The following is a 12,388-nucleotide window of genomic DNA, read 5'->3' on the forward strand; positions in this document are numbered from 1 at the left end:
CCCTGAGGCACCCTTGAAAGGATCTCAAAGGACCCTGGTTGAGAAATACCGGTTCAAAATCTCCTATATTGTACTTATACCAGTGAAGGTTCCCTATGCATTGGTGTGATTCTCCCATGGCTGGCTGCAACTTCTGCAAGATATTACCTGATTAAAGGGCCAGTTTTCACAGAGTATTTCTATGTAAAGCTGTCAGCTAAGCATTAAAAAAATTCTAAGCAGCACCTCTTTTCCCCATGGGAAAGGAATTGAAAGGTTTAAGCAAACAGTGGAAAATATGAAAAGCCGTTTTCCCCTGGAGCATAAGAAAAATGGACTGAGGTGATTCAAGAATTGACCTTAACTACAATAAACTGCTCACAGCACGACTAGTTATCCATCATCTTGCTTTATGTTTGGCAGAATGCCACATCTGAAAGCTAAAATAATGTTCAAAATGCCATAATAAAAGAAGAAACAGTCACAAGCTGTGATGGGATGCATAAGGCCCACACTACATCTTGGTAAGCTGGAGGTTAATTCCTGCTACATGCTGCTCATATTGCCAACAAAGGCTGACCTACTACAAGTACAAACTTCTTGTCCTTGCCTTCAGGACTCTTATTGCACAGCCCATGCCTAAACCTCAGATCTCCATCTTTTTTCCATTCATGCCACTATCTCTGCTCTGCCATGGATGCCAGTCCTGATACCTTTGAAATCTTCCCTCGCAAACATCTCTGGGGAGATTCATCTCTGAAGTGGCTCTAGGGCCTCAAAGGTGCCTAAAGGAGATAGTTTGTGCCTCTCTTCTGGGCTGTCTCAACTTACAGTCCCAAATGCGATATTCCCATGATCGTCGCAGCAAGGGATTAGGGGATATCAGGGATGCCACGGGTCACTCATTATCCTATTCCCTCAGCCCACTTGGAGGCATCCTTTCCCTGCAGGAAAGTTCCCTTGTGTGAGTTCTTTACACCAATGAGTCCCCATTGGTCTGACTAGTAAAAAGGGACAAAAACAACAGGCATTTTTACACGTGCTCCTGATATGGCCCAGGGCATCCCAATTAGTGAGCTGCACTAATTAAAAGTGCTCACATCAGCATTGCCATGCATTCCCATGCTGAAAAAATGGCAGCAGGGCACTTTGAACTAAAGCTAAAGTATTTTATTTCAAAGCACACCACTGCCATTTTGTCAGCATGGAGATGCATGGTGATCCTGATACAAGGAATGCATAAGACTGCCAGAGCACGTCAATTTTCATTCAATTAATTGAGTCTGCTCTGACACACTTGATTTCCAGCACATCAGGGCAGGTTCCCTGCATGTGTATAGGAGCTCAAACTGCCCTGCTGTGCCTCCATCCATGCTCCACCACATACTTGGGACACAAGCCCTACACCCTCGTGCTGATTCTGCTGAGCAAGAAAGTATTACTCCCCTCCTTTCTCTCCTGCAGTGCCGCTCTATGACCCTCCAAGCAGAGACAATGCCCTTCTGCCCTGGCCCTGGGCGGGAAATTGCTTAGTAAAACTCTTTGCAAGAGCCCCATGCAGCGTGCGTACTTTCCCTATGAGGCAACAGCGGAAGCAGCATGGCTTGGCTGTATAGTGATTTGAAAACAGAGTGGGCCAGAAGCAGGCTTCAGAGGAACTGAAAGCACAACCAGATGCTGGGGAGAGAAGGGGAAGGGCTTCAGGGGAAGCAAAGTTAATTTGAACTGCATACAGGTCTGTGGAGATCTTGAGGGCAGGAAAGCAGAGGGGGGCTTAACCTTTTAGTGGTGCAAAGGCAACAGAAGCCTGGAAACAAATTACCCTATGTTGGGATTAGCCTGAAAAAGAGGTAGGCTGCTGGACCCAAGAGAAGATGCTGTTGTTCTTGTAAAAGGCACCTATATAGCCATGGGCTGGGGGTGGGGTAGGGGTGGGGATGGAAGTTTTTTTTTTTTTTGCTTATCTAACACTGGTTCCTGCAGTCTGCTTTAGGTTGCAACAGTGTGCTGCAGTAGCAATGCGTTAAATGCATACAATACACTATGAAGTCTGTCTCATTAATAGAGTAATGGAATGAAGAAAGCACAGCAGGAGGCTCCCACCCTGTACTGGTGCAGGTAGTTTTAGCTTGGGATGTTTGTTAAAAGTTAAATTGATTAGCCACTGTGTTGCTTTAAGTGTGTGGTAGCCATTCTATTTGGTAGCAGCCATAGTAGTTCCAGGTTGTCATGCATGTGTGATTATTGGGACATGGCAGGTTCAGTGCCTGTAAGGGCCTCCTGCCAGTATCTAGCTCTAGTGAACTTGAATGGTTCCTAGTTCTAGTGAGCTTTAATGGTTTCCTCTGAGTTTAGAGTGCTAGTGGTTCCTTAAGAGGTTCAGTATGCTGTACCATTAAGTGATTATTATACATACATACACACACACAATAATAGCAGCTAGAAAATTTTCCATATGCCTTACGCAGGCAAGGTTCTTTTGGTAAATGTGGTAACTTTTATTGCCAAAAGAACCGTGTCTGCCTATGCCCTTAGACCTACACCCATAAGCCTTGTGGCATTTTCTGAGCTACAATATACAAAGAACCTTTGCAAATAATTAAACATTCTAATTTGGGATAATCGTTGATTAATGAAGAAGCAGCTTCAGAATGCTCTTCTGTGGCTCTAATAATTGATCTCTAATTGTTCCATCTAAAGGTTATATATTGCCTTTCCTCCAGATTGTTTCCTTCTAATACCTTGTAAGTCAGACCCAGCTATTAGCAACATTCATTAATTCCCCCTGATAATGGTCCGAAGAACTTTGTGGACTGAAACAGAGCTGTTAAAACAAAGTTCAGCTTTGGTTTGGACAAAGTTGTAAAAAAATTGATTTTCTTTTCAGAAATCATGTCTAAGCAGTGACAGGACTTTGATGTCTAAAATTTCTAAACTTTATTTTAGAATGATTTGATATTGCTGGATAGCTCAAAAGTAAGGGGTGAAAGCAAATTCAAACTGGAAAATATATCTAAAATGTTTGTGTGTTTATTTGTTTGTTTTAAGAGAACATGAACAGATGTTGTGGACTTGCAATTAAAGAGGAGTGTTTATGGGGGGGGTAATTAATTCATGCAAAAAACTTTGGATGACTTTGGAACTTGGGGCTTGATTAAATGTCTAGTGAAGTCAATGGAAAATTTTCCACTTGATTAATAGGCTTTGAATGAGACACCAAAGGTTAAAAGTGACTCAGAGTAAAAGCACATAAGATGATATTTTGGCATAACATTTATATTTTTACTAATGCATCTAAATAATGAAATCAGATAGAACAATCTAGGAGTAATTTTAGTCCAAAGTATTTCAGAGATAATTCTCCCCTTCCCATGCCCAATGCCATTTTGCTCAGTTTTGTTTTAATTGTTTCCAGGTTGTACAGAAGCCCAACTGCCTGGAGATATTTATTACTGAATAAATGTATTCTGGAAAGAGCAAGCCAGGCTAAATTGTTGGAAAGAAAGATTCAGCAGTCTGACCTTATCAAGGTAGGATCCAGAAGGTTATTATTTTTCATTTGATTGGGAAGAGTTAGTGAAAAAAACCCAAAGTTACTAAAATGCCCTAAGAAAATTTATTGGCCCAGTTAGGATAAAAAGCATTTTATCAGATGTTTATAATATTTTATGAAATTGGGAAAGAAGTCTTGTATATTCTTAAATATAATATAAAGCTATTGTCTTTTGGCTTTGGAAAATAGCATTCTATTGAAACAGCTCTATTCTGTGTTTAGGAAACCTGTTAATATACTCTGTGTGTATAATAATATAAGTAAAATGAAAATGTGACATCAAAGCCTTCCATAAATATATTTTGAGTGATCTTTAGCAACTCTCTTGAGTGTTTATGGCTTGCTAGAGGGAAATGCACTTTTCAAAGATCATATGCAATCCCTATGGAGACCCGTAGCCCTATGGAGAAATTGGCCACCACCTGATCATCGTACAAGTTAAACAGTTAGTTTAAAATACTCTATAAATCCCTTAGAGAATACTAATACAGTCCTTTAAGAAAGTTGAGACACTTTCTGCAATTTTTCGTTTAAATAAGGGGCATTTAAGAGTTACAAATATCTGGGAAGTGAGATTCTGGCAAACCTCCAGTTTGATTTGGACCAGTCTGTGTTTGAATTTTGAGGCATAATCAATTTACCAATGGGTTAAATAAAGGTTAAATCTACAGAGGGGAGGATCTACCTACTCAAAATTCAAGATAAAAAAAGTAGAGGTCAGAGTATAGATTTAAAAATAAACACTGACAAACAAGTTAAAGTATAATTTTGAAAAGGGGCTCCAGAACTTACTGGGTTTGCTATTCCTAATTAGGTTTACTCAGGTTAGCAATAAAGGACAAGGCTGGCTTTTCACTTGTGTGTACAGCAGAGAAAGAAAGCACAAGCAGGTGGGTGTGTACCAAGTAAAAATGGAAGGACAAGATGCAGGCTGCCTTTTTGTGGTTGCTCCTCAGTCTCAGACATTATCTTCTCTGACAGTGTGCTTTAGCTTGGGATAATTCTGGCCTTGTCTATCCCTTTAAAATTTGTTGTATGTTAGGATTATATTATAATGCATCCACTAAACATTTTTGTTACAAGTGACCAGAGTTTAAATGCACAGTTTTAAAGCCACTTTGAAATAGGCTTAGTGGGATTTGTAAGAAAATTTATTGTATCAGAGTAGCTGCTGTCACTGCATCCCCCTACCAAAGCCACTGCTACACAGCTACCACGTCCTTCCACTGGTACCGCACACTACTTTTCTTGCTTCTTGGTTCACCTATCTATGCACCTATATGTCCTTCCTTGCTCCAGGTTGTCACATTGCAGAGAATATTATGCCATGTAGCCAGAGTCTGTCTTTTGCAAATTCAGTTTTCTTGAAGCCTGAGACCTGTGTAATACTCCATCTTATTCAGTACTTAGGCTTGAGTGAGATCCCTTGCTGAGATCATTGCAAAAGTACACCTGAATTTTAGTCACTACACTGCAGAAAGGTACAAGTGAAAAAGTGAGACAAGGGTACAACCAGATGGCATCAAAGTGTTGCAGTAAGGGAAAGGCTCTCTGGCTGGTTTAGGTAATATATGAATGGTAACCCTGGGTGCAATGCTACCTATACCCTCATCTGAATAGTGGGATCCTGGGGTACTCAGAAGCCGGTGGCCCTGCTCAGCTCCCTGGGTAGCTGCTGCAGGGTCCCTGAGTGAAGAGCCTCCCCTTACAATCAAACAACCTTGCAGACCACTGTAAAACTATTTATAGGATTTAATTATTTACAAGGTAACATATAATGCAAGAAAACAAATTTTACACTGCATAACCTAGCAATGGTGGCTTAAGGGTTAATGCTTCTTGGATACCCATTACACTGGGGGAAGGTATACAAATTACCTACAATAAATAAGGAACCAATAAATGAATACATTGATACTCCAACTAATAAACCGTCAAGAACTTATTTACACGATCTATAATTTGTATACTGTGTACTGAGGCCCCTGTGTGCACTGCCCCTAGCGGGTTGTCTTAGACAGTAGAGCTGCATCTGTGTCCCTGGCACAGGAGCCCTGAGCGGTCCTTGCTGCTGGCATCCCTCTGGGCTCCAGGGGTCTCAGTGCAGCAGGCGATGACTCCTCCACTGCAGTCCCTGCAAGAGAGCTGACTCCTGCCCAGACCCCTGTCCCTGGCACAGAAGGTAACAGTGTCTGGGCTGCAGGTCGTAACAGTTTCCCCTGCCCAGCACACCCCACAGCACCCGGCAAATACAGCCCCTCCGGGCTCTGCCTGCCACGGGGCTGGAACAGTCCCTGCCCCTCTAGCCCAGGGCTCCCTCCAACACCCCGAGCCTGCCCCTCCTGGGGGCCTTCTCACTACCAGGGAAACAGCAGGGCAGTCTCCAACAGTGTCCCCATGGTCCTGCATCCCCCTCTCCTGCTGTGCTTATCCAGACACACATGGGCTTGCAGGAGGGTCTTCCTACACTCAGAGTCACCTCACAGGCAGCTCCTCTCTTGTTCAGCCCTGGCAGGGTTTGGAGAGGGAGGGAGGGAGAACAGACACACTGCAGTACTCTTGGTGCAGCCTCTTGCTGCCATTTTTGCAGGGCTCTGACAGTGGCTCTCAGAGGGACAGCCATGGGCAGATCCTTTCCCTGGTCTCCAGCCTGTCTTACACCCCTTCTCTCTTCCCTTTGTTCTTCTCTCCAGGAAAACCGCTGCCCTCTTTTAACTAAGCCTCTCAGCCAATCCCAGGCCAGGGCTCTTCCCAGGCTTTTGCTAACGTCTCTCATTCAAGCGCTGCTGGGGTTACATCACCCCTCCCACTACAAAGAGGGCTACCTCCAAAACAGCTACACTCACCCTCAGAGCAAACAGTGTGCCTACTGGGACAAATTCTGTCTCTTCACACTCTGTCTCTCTGCAGGGCAACCCTTCCTATTCCTTCAGGTGGGTCCATTTCTAATGCTGCTACATGAAGAAATAATAAGATTTCTGAGAGAACTCAAAGGGCCAGCAGCTACTTTGCATTGGCTTGTGCACTCAATTACACCACTGGAACACTGACAAAATACTGCTGCTGGTAGCCAGAGACAACAATGATACTGTAAGCCAGGGTGAGCAGTTATTTTGACTGGAGGCCCACTTAACAAGTTTTGATTAAGTTTTGGTTAAGGGCTGCAAGGGTTGTTCCGCCCCTTGACAGGTCCTCACTCCCCTAGTCACCACCCCTTGACCCCTGACCTTTGTCATGGGAAGTCCATTCCATTGCCCCAGAAGTATGCCTTTTGGGAGGGGGATGCCATCTTGAAACAAGAAAAAAAAACCCAAATCATAAACTAAAAAAATCAAACATCTACTATAACTTATTTTAATTTTATTTTTTTTAAATGTTCTGATTCACGTGTGCTTGCATAGTGTATCTAGAGGCGATTACATAATAGCTCAAAATACAGTCCTACTATTGTATAGTGTGTGGGGGGCAAAGGGGGGTGGCTGAGGAGTAGCTGTGTGCATGTGGTGGGATGTGGGGAGTGTTGCAGGTGGGTATGGTGGGTGGGGTGTGTGGGAGAGGGTGTGGAGTCGGTGTGGGGTATGTGGTTGGCATGAGAGGGTGTGTGGGGGCTGTGGGGTTATGTTGGGGGTGGAAGTGTGTGGGAGGGTCTGGATGTGTCAGGGTGGGGTAGGCAGTCCTTGGAATTCCTGGAGTGCATAAGTCTCTGGATCTGCATGTGGTGGCAGCTAGCTGGACCAGCCCTGTCCAGCCCCATAGCATGCAGCTCCCACACTGCCACCCCAGTTTCCAGCTGTAGGTGGCAGCAGCATGTGGGGCCAGCCCCACACAGCCCTGCAACACACAGCTCTTGCCCAAGCCCCTGGCCACATGTGATGGGAGCATGCAGGGCCAGCCCCACATCCAACCCCATAACATGCAGCTCCCTGCACTCCCACCTGAGTCCCTGGCTGCACATGGTGGCAGTGTGTGGGGCTAGCCTCAACTGGCCACATAGCATGCAGCTATCCATGCTCTTGCAGGATGTGGGCTTAACCTAGCCTGGTTTCATAGCATGTAGCTTCCAGATTCCTGCCCCCTTTTCCATAACAGGGGTCCCTGGCCCCCCACCCAGTGGGGCCCTTACCTGCATTTGCAGGCTTGCAGGCAGGGAGGCTGGAAACATCCCCAGGGCAGCCAGGCAAAAGCCTTAGCCAGGCAGAGACTTCTTATCTCTAGCACCCCGTGGCTTACGGCTGGGGTAGGTCAGGCCAGGCTGGGGTGGAGGTTGGTTGCTTAACAACCAGACCCGCACCTCTTGCATGGAGGTGCTGCCCTGCGGAGGGGCAGCCCAAGGCCAGGGTTTACAGAGTGGCCTTGCGGCCAAATGGAATTGCCTGGTGGGTCAGATTCATCATGCGGGCCATGTTTTGCCAGTCCCTGCTTTAAGCTTTGACCTCATCACCTACACTGATACAGAGGTGACCAACTCATGGCAGATGATCCAGCTGTGATCCATAGAAGAAGACCTAATTTGTGCATAGATTGCTTCTAGTAGATGTTACATGGTAAAAACCATAGGATGGCAAGAGATAGTCAATTCAGTTTTAAGAATGAGGTTATTGGTTTAATATAAGCCAAAAATGATTATTTAATTTAGTATGGAGATTGCAGGAGATAGTAGCCATCTCAAGATTGTTCACACCTGCAAGTGCTGAGAAACCATTATCCTATTCTGATGAACAGCAGTCATGCATGTTTGTCATTGTCTTTATCAATAGAAGTATTTTTGGGGACAAGTGATAGCCTGCACAAATGTTCATTCTATACTAGTCTGCCTTGCTACCTCCCCACACACCTGCAAATCCCAGTCTGCCAGCAGAAGAATACTTTTTGGCTGCTTGCAGATGTAAAAAACCCCAAACAAACCATGCTTTACTGGTAGTCGCAGCATGTTACTTCAGCTTGGCTCTGTAGTGTCTATAAAGACCAGGAGCTTTAGTGGGGTCTTTGGCACTTTTATCTAAATCTGTTTCAATCAGCTATTAGATAAAAGTGCCCAAAAAGTTCCACTAAAGCACCCAGCCTATACAGATGACAGATGAGTGAAGCGGAAGCAACACACTGCCTCTTCTGGGCAGGTGCAGGGCTTGGCGTAGGAACGTAATAAATTTAAAATAAAGCACCATTTTTGGAGGAGGTTTTTAATATCTGCAAGCACTCTTTAATTCTAATAAATACTGCCTGTGGGCTGCACCTTTTATGTATTATCCCTTTCCTAGTCTTGGAACTACTACCACTGCCACACATTTCAGGTTCAATGGTCCTAGTTTCAAAAGGAAACTTTTGAAAACATTTTACCATCCAAGTTTATCCAAGGCTGGGCAGACCTCTGGAAACTGAATTCCTAAAATTTAGGAACGTGCCATATAATCAGTGGCACAAACTTCAATGTTCCTGTTAAGTATATGTTAGCCCCTCTCTCTCCCCTACCTAACAGTAAAAGCAAAGGACAAGACAGAGCTACTGTCAAGTAAACAAGACCTATTCGATCTGCATAAGATAGAGTCATTGGTGATACGTAGGGGGTGCACATGGGTGCAACCCTTGAGGTTGGTGGTGCACCCCCTGAGAGAAGCGGCACCAATGCTGCTAGCAGCACCTGTGGGTGGTCGACGCTCACCACCCTGCCCCCCACCGCCAACACTACCACAGCCACCTGTAGGCAGTTGCCACGCCCCCCCCCAGCCTCTGAGGGCATGCATCATTCATGGATAGAGTAGTTGAGGAGAGGTTATGTTCACATAACTCTTGTGTTCGTTCCAAGAAAAGAATAGAAGAATGTGGAAGGATGTGTTCATTATACCTGACTAGCAATGGGGAGAACTAAAAGGACATAAATGGTTATGTTCTCCCAGACACACCTGAGGATGCTGGATAAATAAAATTTCTGGAGACCATGGCAACTCTGGTTGTGTATCATAGTATGAAAAATCTGCATAGTGGGTCATACCATTCACCAGATCAACATTTCATTCAGAAACAGGCCCTTTTCCAGGCATTTAACACTACTAGACAAAGAAAATTCTACCTGCTGAGAAATTGCTTTATCATTCTACCAGCATCCCATATCCCAACCTGGGGAAAATACTTCCCATGTACATATCTGTAACTTTAACAGCAAATATATTTATTCAAACTATGCTTATTTTAAGGTTTTCTATGTCATAAATCCTTGTATGTTCAATTTTTTTTTTAATAAGTAAGTTAAAAATATCTGTATTCACCATATCTTTGCAGTTAATATTCTTTATCTAAAACTATTCACAAACACGCTCACCTCTGCTTACACTATATTGCTCTCCATGAAGTAGACTGCTTTACCAATTGTTACTGTTCCAGTGCTGTTATCAGAACAGAGAGCTTTCATATAGCATTATGGCTCAGGGATTATAACCACTGCACTTCTGTGGGAGTGATTTTAAATAAAAGGACTGTAAAAAAATCACCTGATACTATTGTTTCACTGTTGGTACCACCAGTGCTTACACACTTAGAAGTGGAGGAGAAAGATTTTCCTCTAAAACACTACTGCAGACAAGGCAATGGGATGTGATTTTCTACTTACTTTTTTCCAACAAAATGTACCTGAAAAATAGAGAGCTAATAGTAGCTTAAAAGGCTGAGAAGGAAATGGAAATGATAACTAGTACAGAAGCATGAGGAGAGAAAAGGTCAGCCGTAGGTCGCATGATGGAGAAAAAATCCACATGTAGCTAAGGAGGTGTGCCAGATAGCTCAAATAAGGAGAAGAAAAGGAAAAAGTGTGTCAAACAAGTAAGAAGATTCTGGAAACTGAGTCTGGCCATCAAAAGGGAAGTCAATAATTTCAGAGGAGCTACTTCCTGCTGTTCTGTCAATTCAGAAGGAAGGCTCACAACTGTAAAGGGAAAGCAGGAGACTTTACTTGAAGAAAAACAGGGTCAAGTTAGTTAAATGGACAAAACACTGAATCCATTTTATACCCTTAATTGGTCCCAAAATTAAATTGGTGACAAAACCAGGATGAGATATTATGCCCCAATTGACATTATATGTAGACTTAATATACATAGACTTAATACTTCCTCTATTGTGGGAAGTAAAACGTAACTGTCCCCACACACAAGGTATTGGATTAACAGGTGCAGATGAAGTCCCACAATTGATCATGAGTTTGATTACATTTTAATGCATCTTGAGATACCAGGATGAGGAAGTCTGGTGGAACAGAAGCCTCAAAAGACTCAGAGTGAACAATGCAGAGTAGCAAACTCAGTAGCAATAAGATTTTGCAATGAAATGTATTGACTTTGGTCTGGAAGTGTTGAAGTGCATTGTATCTTGCAATACGGACAGTTTTCTCAGTGAATCTTTATGGCCAAGTACAGTCAAAAAGCCTGAGCATGAATCAACTGAATCTTCACAAGTTAGTCTAAACTGCATAGATTGAACCAAGAAGCAAATGAACAGATATTCACTTCTGATTCCAGAAATGCAGCCACCTGTCTGCAGTGGCCTAGGCCAGAAGCCAGGGGGCACTAGAGCATGCCTTCCTGCTCAGCTGGAGCAGACATCTTGGGCCAAGGCTAACCCACCCAACCTGTGGGGGGGGAGGGTTGCTGGGGAGATACAAAGCATCCTGGGATGCTGGAGGACTGTGAGTTAACTTGAACGTAGAGGGGATGTGGGCAGAAATTCAATAAACTGATTTAACCTAAATCAGTTAAGTCAGATACTACATCCATCTAGGTTTATCTTAAACCTGTTCAAGCCATTTTGTAACCACTTTATGCACATTGAACTTCTGTTATGTTACAAATTTGAACCAGTTTCTGATCACTTATACTGGTTTATGTGTAATTTTGGTCCCTAGTTTATGAGTTTACTGGGCTCAGTGTTGTGATGTAGTTGCCCTTCCAAGCAGAGACTGTAGAACTGCTTGCACTGCATTGGGGTTGTATACTGCTTGTTTAGTTGCCCAGAATCATGGCTCTGTTCCTTCATACCTTTTTCCTAGAAGAACTGCCTCCGTTCCAGTGCCAAAGGCTTTCTGTACCTCTAAGAGAAAGACAATATTTTCTCTCTTTGTAGCTAAAATTATTTTGCATTGATGTCATTGTCATCCTCTCTGTCCCTAGTGTCTCCTAGCAACAGGCATGGCTGGTGATACTTATAGTAAAACAAAGTATATTATGCCTATGATATGTCCTGCCTGACAGTTTAAGAACTCATGTTAATGGTCATTCTTACCTGTTTTTCTCATGTATTTAAAGAGTGTTTAATTAAATTATTATTTTGGTGGAGGGAGGGAAGGAGGGAGGGAGGGAGTAGAGAACCTGGGCATGCTGGGATAATCTGTTGGCATTTCTTTGTGGCACTGTCATTGTATCACAGTATTGCCCAGGGGTCCCTAGATTGGACTGACATTCCCGTTGTAAGTGTTGTATACATGATTGAAAAGACTATTCGTTTCTGATTTCATAGTCCGTTCTGGAATAATGGGCAACTACAACCAACACAAGGATGGAGAAAGGGAACAGTGAAGAAATTCTGAAAGAGTTGTCATAGTGCACCAGTGGCCTTGTCTCATGATGCTTTGTCTAAAAATTAACTTAGAAACTTAGTTGGATGAGAGATGGACTTGGTCTGTAGAACCCATTTTTCTATTTTATCTCTGTATTCATGCATGAGAAACGAGGATTTTTTTTTTTTTTGGCAATTTCTTTATTCATCCAACTGTCTAGTTGGGAGAGAGGCTGGCCAAGCTTTTGGGCAGCAAGTTTAATAGTTTCATAGTTTCTAGGGTCGGAAGGGACTTGAGCAGATCATCTAGTCAGA

The 12,388-nt window shown here is 43.4% G+C and overlaps 1 protein-coding gene across 1 annotated transcript in view; it reads left to right on the forward strand.

Moving 5' to 3' along the window:
- The first annotated feature begins 1,739 nt into the window (after positions 1-1,739).
- KYNU (kynureninase) overlaps positions 1,740-12,388 on the forward strand; it is a 112,466-nt gene continuing 101,817 nt past the window's right edge. Inside the window, exon 1 of the mRNA XM_019554204.1 lies at positions 1,740-1,829. The gene's annotated coding sequence lies outside the window, so the exon portion shown is untranslated. The remainder of the gene's footprint in view (positions 1,830-12,388) is intronic.

The sequence above is a fragment of the Crocodylus porosus genome, unplaced genomic scaffold (genome assembly GCF_001723895.1).
Source record: "Crocodylus porosus isolate Cpor-Errol unplaced genomic scaffold, CroPor_comp1, whole genome shotgun sequence".
Lineage (NCBI taxonomy): Eukaryota > Metazoa > Chordata > Crocodylia > Crocodylidae > Crocodylus > Crocodylus porosus.